General features: G+C 48.0%; 1 protein-coding gene across 5 annotated transcripts in view; it reads right to left on the minus strand.

Annotated features, from left to right (window-relative positions):
* DRD2 (dopamine receptor D2) overlaps nucleotides 1-7622 on the minus strand; it is a 49976-nt gene extending 42354 nt beyond the window's left edge. For all 5 annotated transcript variants that reach the window (XM_053270294.1, XM_053270293.1, XM_053270292.1 and 2 more), the window contains exon 1: nucleotides 6444-7622. The gene's annotated coding sequence lies outside the window, so the exon portion shown is untranslated. The remainder of the gene's footprint in view (nucleotides 1-6443) is intronic.
* Nucleotides 7623-8651: the final 1029 nt, after the last annotated feature.

The raw sequence follows: 8651 nt of genomic DNA on the forward strand, positions 1-8651 counted from the left end.
AAAGCTAAGAATAGACACATGATGGACAGCTGAAGCAAATATGATGGGAGAGGAACAATTGGGGAAGGAGGCAGGTCTTATTAAGAGCAGTTTACGGAGCTTTTGAAATCATCATGCAGGGATTGATGGCTTTGACAGGACTGAAGCAAAACCTTCCTGGGGAAGGACAATAGCTCCGTGGAAAAGCACCTGATCTGCAGGCTGAGGCTCCCAGGTTCATTTTGCTGGCGTCTCCAGTGAAAGGCTGTCAGGTAACAGGGCTGGGAAATTGCCTTTGCTTGAGATGGTGGGGAGCAGCGGCTCCCAGATGCCTTAGACCAGGGACTCTCACCCTCGGGTCCTCAGCTCTTGACGGGCTACACTTCTCCTTATCCCTTAACCACCACTGGAGAGCCACGGGCAAGTAGCACCCCTGGATTCAGGAGCAGCCTGCCCTGCTGTGGTGCCTGAAGGGAGGTGGAGTCCAGCCCCCCTTTCAAAAGGCACCCTTGAGATCTTTGAGGATGGTGTGGGGAGTGGGGAGAAGGGAAGGTTGCCACCATCCTCTCCTCTCCTCTCCTCTCCTCTCCTCTCCTCTCCTCTCCTCTCCTCTCCTCATACCCCTCTTGCGAGCTTTGCAAGGAGTATAAAAAGAGGTGGCCCTTGCTTGGATGACTTTCAAGGGACAGGTTGGCCTGGAAGAGCTGCTCCATGGACGGGGTGGGGGGAGCTCTCTTCGTGCCCTGCTGATACCCCAATAATTTGGCACCTGAGGAAGCCGCCTCGCCTCACCTCATGAAACAGCCACCCCACTGGGATTAGATAATTCTGGGGCAGATTGATGCAAGGGGCCCAAGCTCAGTGGAACATGGGGACATAGGATGCTGCCGAGTGAGGCCATTGGTCAGTCTAGCTCAGTATTGTCTACACAGACTGGCAGCAGCTTCTGCAAAGTGGAACACCTGCATGGCAGGCAGAAGCTCCCAGCTTTAATCCCCGACATCTATCGTTGAAAGAATCTAGCGATAGGAAAAACATCCCAGTCTGAGATCCCGGAAAGCGGCTCATAGCTGGAGCAGACATAGCAGAGCTGACTCAGCCCAAGGCAAGGTCACAGATGCTTTCAGAGAAGTTGTGTGGACCATTTTAACTATGCAGCACAGCCAAGCAGAGCAGTGCAGCTTCTCCAGGCATTCTCCTGAATGCCTGGACCACTTCAAGCTTTGTGTAGGAGTACCTGTACCAATCTAAACCTATAGCTGTGGGAGCACAACAAACAGTGCACACCACAATCACAACTGACTGTGTGCTTGGGCTTGGAAGAGGTGTGGGAGCTGATTGGTGGGTTAAAAGGGATCCGTTTGCCTGTGTACAACGTGGAAAGGCCATTGCTTCTTGGCTTCTCTAGGGAGCTTTCTCTGTTTTTTTCTAATTTCTGTCTTGGAGGAGATCAAAAAGGGGGTCTAAAGGAATTAGAAAATCAGACAAGCCTGGTGAGTCTGTTCTTGACTGTCTAGAGTCCTGATGGGGGTTGTAGACACACTGCAAGCTTTTCTTGCAGAGTCTACTATTGGGGACTATATCCATATCCATATCCACAATCTACCTATATATTTTTTAAAAGGTGCTTCACTATTGTGCATGATTAGCAAGCATGCCCTGAAATGAAAAAACAGCTCAAGAAAGCAAAGTGGTCTTTCATGGAGACTTGTGGGCTAAGAGAAGCAGGGATTTCTCTTTGGACAAAATGCTTGCAGAACTCTATACTCCAACTGTGCAACATCTGGTTTGTGCATGCAGGTTTGTCCCGTGATAACTGCAACATCCAGCGATGCCTTGCATGTGAGATGGGTCACTACAGGAATTACACCACAGACAGATCTTTTCAAATCACCTCCCAAACAGTACACTTCAGAGGGGCCTGTTCACACATGCAGCTGCCAGCATCTATGGGTAGAGGAATCATGTGCAGAGAGATCATGGCATTGTGCGCCTGTGTAAAGCAGCCTGTGATGGTTTGCAGCAGGTGTTGTGAACTGGCTCCTTGCAAAAGCATCATGCTTAAGGTGACGGAAAGGCAGAGCTAATCCCACTGCCCTGGGGTGGGTGGGTGGGTCCCCCGATGCCTGCCCTGGCTCTCTGCTGAGTACTGAGCTCAGCCAGTCACACAAAGTCACCAGCTAAGCGGGTCTCCCCACCCCTCTCTTGGTGGGCATGGAGGAACCTGAGTCTGCTGCTACACCCACTGCTGAGAACTCCCTCAAATCTGGAGCCGGCCTTGTTTGAAAGTTTGATTGCCAGTGTTAAGATGACCACAGACCACCCCTGGAGATGTGGACCCTAACATTCCTTCCTTTTGAGATAAGATGTGTGCCCTTCACACATGCACGACTCACCACACCTGATGCAGCAGTCCCCAGGCGAAGGACACACATGGGTGAGCCCGTCCCTAGTCTGCCCCCTTCCTGCCCGCTCCCTGCCCCTGCCCCTTGTTCTCTACGGAAGGGGTGCCTTCTTCTGCCAGGATCGCTTAACATATCTTGGAAAGCAACAGCCAAGGATAGAAAAGGGCTCTCTGCCCTTTCTCGGTTAGTGTCTGCTCTCCGAGAACAGCACAGTGTGAATCTTTACTCGATGCTAACTGGGGTCATTTTGCTTTGGAGGTGGCTCACACAAATACCCTCAGAATAGCGCGGCTGTGTTATTTGCTGTTATTAGAGGAGGTAATCGGTTGGCAAATTCAAATCATTTGAATAATACGTGAGGTCTTGAACCAGCTGCTGCTGTGCACAGAAAACTTGCTGTTTGCGTGGCAGCCCTGTGCTAGGGTTTAATTAGTAACATATTAGGATTACTGCAGACAAATAGGCAGGCTATTGAAATAATTATTATGGTAATAAGAGGGGGGGGTGCAGAGGTTAAATGAGAGAGTGTGATGTTTGAACAGTACAGCAGGGAAAGCTCTGTGGTACACACGCCAGCACAGAAGTCAGATAACCCCATGTGTGCAGAAAAGGAAGCATGATCCTGACACCAGCGATCACCCTGCAGCCATGTTAACAGGGGCAGAATACCTCAATGTGTCAAATTCATCATACTATGTTTTCCACATTGTTGGTGTGGAGGGCCAGTCACTCAGTTCATGGCACCTAGTTCAGAGGTCTGAAGACGCATCCCTACACAGACGGAGGCTAGTGGCCCATATATAACACAACATTCTGATTTCCATCAGCGGCCAGACCCAGTTCCAAAATCAGAAGTACCTTGGGGGGAAACGATTATGGAGCAGGGGAGATAAAAGGGCAAGAAGTTCCTTGGGGGGCAGTTCTTTTGCCTTGGATGTACAAATTGTCAGGGAGATCTTGCTCTCGGAAGGTATTCTGGAGGAGCCACTAGGTCATCTGTGCCAGTTATGTCTGCGTCTATTATTCTCAAAATGCATGATACAATAGCTGTGCGTTGTGGTCCTTGACACAGTCTGGTAGTCAAAGGTTTGCTTCTTCTTATCCCCTTCTGGATATCATCACTACTAGGAGCCAGAGAATCAATGGCCTTATTCTTTGACCATTTCATGATAAGTCTTCTCATTGGTCTGTTATATCTTTTCTAAATGATCATTTCTTTCTGTCAGTCCCAGCTGACTATCTGTTGCTGTAGATGGTGCCAAGTTTGGGTATTTTGACAGAGAGAATAATTTCCCCTCTTCATCTATTCACATCACACATTGTCTTATAGGAACATAGGAAGCTGCCCTATACTGAGTCAGACCATTGGTCTACCTAGCTCAGTATTGTCTACACAGACTGGCAGCGGCTTCTCCAAGGTTCAAGACAGGAGTCTCTCTCAGCCCTATCTGGAGATGCTGCCAGGGAGGGCACTTGGAACCTTCTGCTCTTCCCAGAGTGGCTCCAACCCCTGAGGGGGAGATCTTACAGTGCTCACATGTGTAGTCTCCCATTCAAATGCAACCAGGGTGGACCCTGCCTAGCTAAGGGGACAAGTCATGTTTGCTACCACAAGACCAGCTCTCCTCTTATGAATACATCCTTACTCAACTGCCTGTAATTCTCAGCCAAAATGCTCAGTGTATGGCTGTTACATGAGCATATGAAACTGAGTCAGACTGTTGGTCCATCTAGCTCAGAACTATCTACAGTGACTGACAGCAGTCCTTCAAGGTTTGAAGCAGGTTTGAAGGTTTGAACCTCTAAGGTTCACCAGCCCTACCTGGAGATGCTGACAGGAGTAGAACCGTGGACCTTCTTCGTGCAAAGCAGATGCTTCACATGGAAGAAAGTAATTTTGTGGCATGTGAAGCTCTGCATAGGGAGCTATGGATATATCTGCCACACGCAGAGACATTCATGCATCAGATCCGAATATCCTACAGAATGATTCTAGTGCCTCTCCAGGGAATATCTTAGAGATAACCTTTGGCTAGTCCAAATGGGTGACCAAGAAGAAGACTCTTTGTCTCTTCTCCTCATCTGCAGACAGTTTGTCATTCAATTAAGATTTGAGTTTTAACCTTAATGCTCTTTGTTTTAAAGAACTTTTCTCAATAAACATTGTGGATTCACAAGTCCTTTTAAGCAACCTAAAGAAGCACACTATACCAATACAAAGAAGGTATCACCTATAACCATTTGAGTATTTTTTTCCAAAATAAAATAGCAACCACTATTGCTTGCTATTACTCCCTTGATGTGACCCTGATGTAGAGTGTTAAATGAATTTCCCTGCATCAGAAAACAAAGTGCTCTGCGTGTGTGTATGTGTGTGTGTGTGTGTGTGTGTGTGTGTGTGCACGCGCGCTTGTAGAAGAAACCCACATTCCTTCAGGGAAATAAGTGAACCAGACATTGTTGTGTATATATACACACCAATTCCTTCTTTTATGGCCAAAGCAAAAAAGCAGCAAACTCCTTCTGGGTTGCCAGTAGCAACTCACAGAGTATTGTTTGGAAAGGCGTAAAAATACAGAAATAGTAGACTGCACATTGTCAGGGCCTTGGCGTGATTAATCATATTTACATGAAATAAATGAGCAACGTTCTTAAATTGTATCCAAACCTTTCTGCGGCAGAGAACGCAGGCTGTCTGGAAAGACAGTTGTAGCATCCCTCCACTGCTTTTTGCTAACAACTTTTCTTGCCCTAATCGAGCTCAGAAACTTTATCTGCAGGGACTGCCATTCTCAAACCACAACCATTAAAACAGTGGCCCGTGAAAGACTGCTTCACATGAGACACTTCTTTCTCCCTACTTCTTGCAACCCCACCCATCCTGGAGCTTGCACTTGTGCTAGCAAAATGCCATCTGAGAAATGGGGGTGATCATGGATACAGTTAGCAACATTTCCCCTTCAGTCTGGGAACCCTTTTTCAAGCTACAGAAGTTCTCCAGAATTTCTACCATTGAGCAAGCAGCAATGAACTCTTATGGAAAGCTCCCCATTAACTCTGAACATGGGGATAAGAAAGCCCTTTAGATGAGAAACAGAAATGCATACTGGGGAAAATGTGGGTGCTTTGGCCTCCGTTTCCCATCCATAAAATAGGAACAGAAGCAATTGACTTCCCAGGATTGTGAGAACAAGCAAAAGAAAGACTGAAAACTCTTCACACATTTGCAAATGCCATATACATTATTAGTGACAATAAACATGAATCTATAATGAAGCTGTTTGCTGTGATGATGGGATGAGTTTGTTCACTGATGTGGTGAGATGAGGAGAAAAAGAAGGAAGCCTTCTTTTGGAAACTGCACCTCCTTCTTTATCTTCACAGAACAGCCTGTATTATTTTGCTGGACATAAAAGCTTCTCAAGAGCTGTGTCAAGATGGAAGCTATTTCATCTCCCCTCCCCCCCTTCCAGACTTCGATCTTAGAGGAATATCAAGGTCCTACTAGTAGTGACTTCACACTACTTCTCCTCACTTCTCTTGGACCCAGGACTAAAACATGCTAAGAGTTCATCCAATTCTGTAGTTTTCTTATTCATGTGAGTGAGAGAGATTAGTTGTGACAGATTCAAGAACAAAGGAAAAATACTTTCTCCTGTAATTGCACAAAACAGACAAATGCAAAATCAAGCCTGTTGGAAGAGAGAAAGAAAAGTTGGAAGTATTAACATTCCACAAAGATGTTTTCTTTTTTCAAAATTCAGAATGTCAATGGAGAGTATTATTGCTGTTTCAAAATAGGAAAATCATCCATGAAAATGTCTCTATGAGAAAAAAGTATTCAGTTGCTTACTCCTGTTATATTACTGTGCAATACATATTCAAGATCAGGTCTATCAAGATGCTCCCATCTCCTTGTGTGCAACCTTTGCCTATTGCTTTCACCTTACTTCCGCCCATTCCTAACTCTATTCCTTCTACATCCTTACAAGAGAATCTTTGCTATACCATCTATCTTACTTTAGAGGAAAAGGTAAATGTTGATATTTCTTCCCTTACCTTCAAGCCATACGAATTCCAAGAGCAGAGATTACAATACTTCCTCTGGTCATGTATATCCACAACTTTCCACGGTCTCTTTGGCTCCCCTCTTTCTCGGCCTCTCACTCCTCCATGAGCCCCCTCATGTTCACTGGCCCTTTGTCCAGGATACCCAGAGCCGAGCCAAGGCTGGGGTCTGGCCACACCATGGGCCCCCTCCACGGGAAAGAGGCTGCCACACTCTGGAATGCCCCCAGGGAGGATGGCTCCAATTTCCAGGGAGAACTGCCTTTGGCTAAGGAAGGACAGTGGGTGGTGAGGAAGGAACTCCAATCCGGAGGGTTTGATCTTTGCTTCCTTCTTGGAGAGGAGGCCCCCAACTCCTTGGAGACCTCAGTTGCTACTCTCTTGCCGCTCCTCTGTGAGGGATGGTGATGGCTCTTGAACTTCCCCAGTCGTCTGAATGCAGGGCTCATGCAGAGAGGGCGCTGCTCCCTCCTCCCCGTTTCCTGGTAGGGGTATTTAATTTGTTAACTAGGAGGAGGAGGGCGTGGGGGGGGGAGAAGAGGAAGAGGATGGAGGGACCCTCGCTGAGCAGCAGGTGCCTCGGACAGCGGTCTCGAGGCGCTTCCAAGAAGCGAGAGAGAGAGAGAGAGAGAGAGAGAGAGAGCGGGAGACAGAACCCACCTCCTCCTCCTCCTCAATCCGAATTGGCTGCTCTCAAATCGTACAGAGGCAGCTACGGCAGGAAGCGGATTCAGCACCAAGAGGGTGGACAGCGCCACTGGAGCCGGCAAAAAGAAAAGAAAAGAAAGAAAGACGCGCAAAGGGAGGAGGCAGAGGAGGAAGAGGAGGGGGTTAAGAGGGTCTGTGTGTGTGTTGTGTGTGTGTGTGTGTGTGTGTGAGATTGAGAGAGAGAGAGAGACCTGCTGAGCACTGCCTCAAGCTCCAGGCAGCCGGCGCGGACGGAGCACAGCCCTGATGCGCGGAGGGCGCAGCTGCTTCGCTGCTCTACCCTCACCGTTTGCGGAGCAGCCCCGGGCAGCGTGGAGCCCCGATGCAGCTGGATCTGAATCTGGTGCCAGACCCACAGCGGGCGTGGGGGCCGGAAGAAGACACAAGGCGTGAAAGGCAGACAGGCGGCCAGAAAACCACTTTCCGGGTGCAGCTCAGTCTTCTTACGCCTGTTTACTCAGCTCTCCCATCGCGTCCTGTTCCGCGGATCTTGCTCCCAGGGAAATGCGCCTAGGATTGCAGCCTAAGATTAGATAGCTGAGAGGGGGAGGGGGGGCGAGAGAGCTTTGATGTTAACACAGAGCTTGGAGAAACCCCAAAGGGAGACATAGAGAAAAGCCATTCATCCTAATGAAGATAAGTATCTGCTAATAGCCAGATATTATAAATATACTCGTGCAATTGGGGGTCTTCCAACTTTTTAAAAATAAAGAAATAACAGAAACCCTAAGGGCTGGTTGGGTGGCTGGAAGCTAGGGGATTATCTCCAGAAATGCTAAGAGAGCGATAGATCAAAAATCAGGAGTGGCTTTTTTTTAAACCCACTAATGGATGTGGGGTGAAGAGAGAGAATGCTGGTGGACCTCAGAAGCACAAAGATGAACCCCTCCGTGTGGTGAGAGAGCACGCCGACACCAGAAGTCCAGAGCACTGGAACACAGCGCAGAAGGCTCTAGCAGGGATGGTCCACCCAGAGAGTCCAGGCTCTAACTGATGCCACTGGACTTTCAAGGCCATGATGCATCTTATCCAGCATTCCACTTCTGACCGTAGACAGACAGATGCGTCTGGGCTTGCTTACACAGAGGAAGAAGGCGACAGTCACCCCACCCATGGATGCCGTCTGGTATTCAGGAATAGACTGCCCCTGAAGACAGAGGTTCCATTTTGCTTTCATGGCTAATAGTCAGTGTTAGGGACACATTCTCCAGGAATTTGTCCAGCCCTTTTAAAAACACCACATAACTATTGACTGTTCCCACAACTTGAGACAGTGAAGTCAGCGCATTAATCATGCATTGTGTGCAGAAGTGTTTGTTTGCTACATTTATATCTTGCTCTTCCTCCAAGGAGCCCAGAGCAGTTATGTTGATCCTCACAACAACCCTGTGAGGTAGGTTAGGCTGAGAGATAAGTGACTGGCCCAGAGTCACCCAGCAAGTTTCATTTGAACTGGGGTCCTCCTGTCTTTTCTTCTGAATTTACCAACCA

Source organism: Hemicordylus capensis, chromosome 8, assembly GCF_027244095.1.
Source record: "Hemicordylus capensis ecotype Gifberg chromosome 8, rHemCap1.1.pri, whole genome shotgun sequence".
Classification (NCBI taxonomy): Eukaryota; Metazoa; Chordata; class Lepidosauria; order Squamata; family Cordylidae; genus Hemicordylus; species Hemicordylus capensis.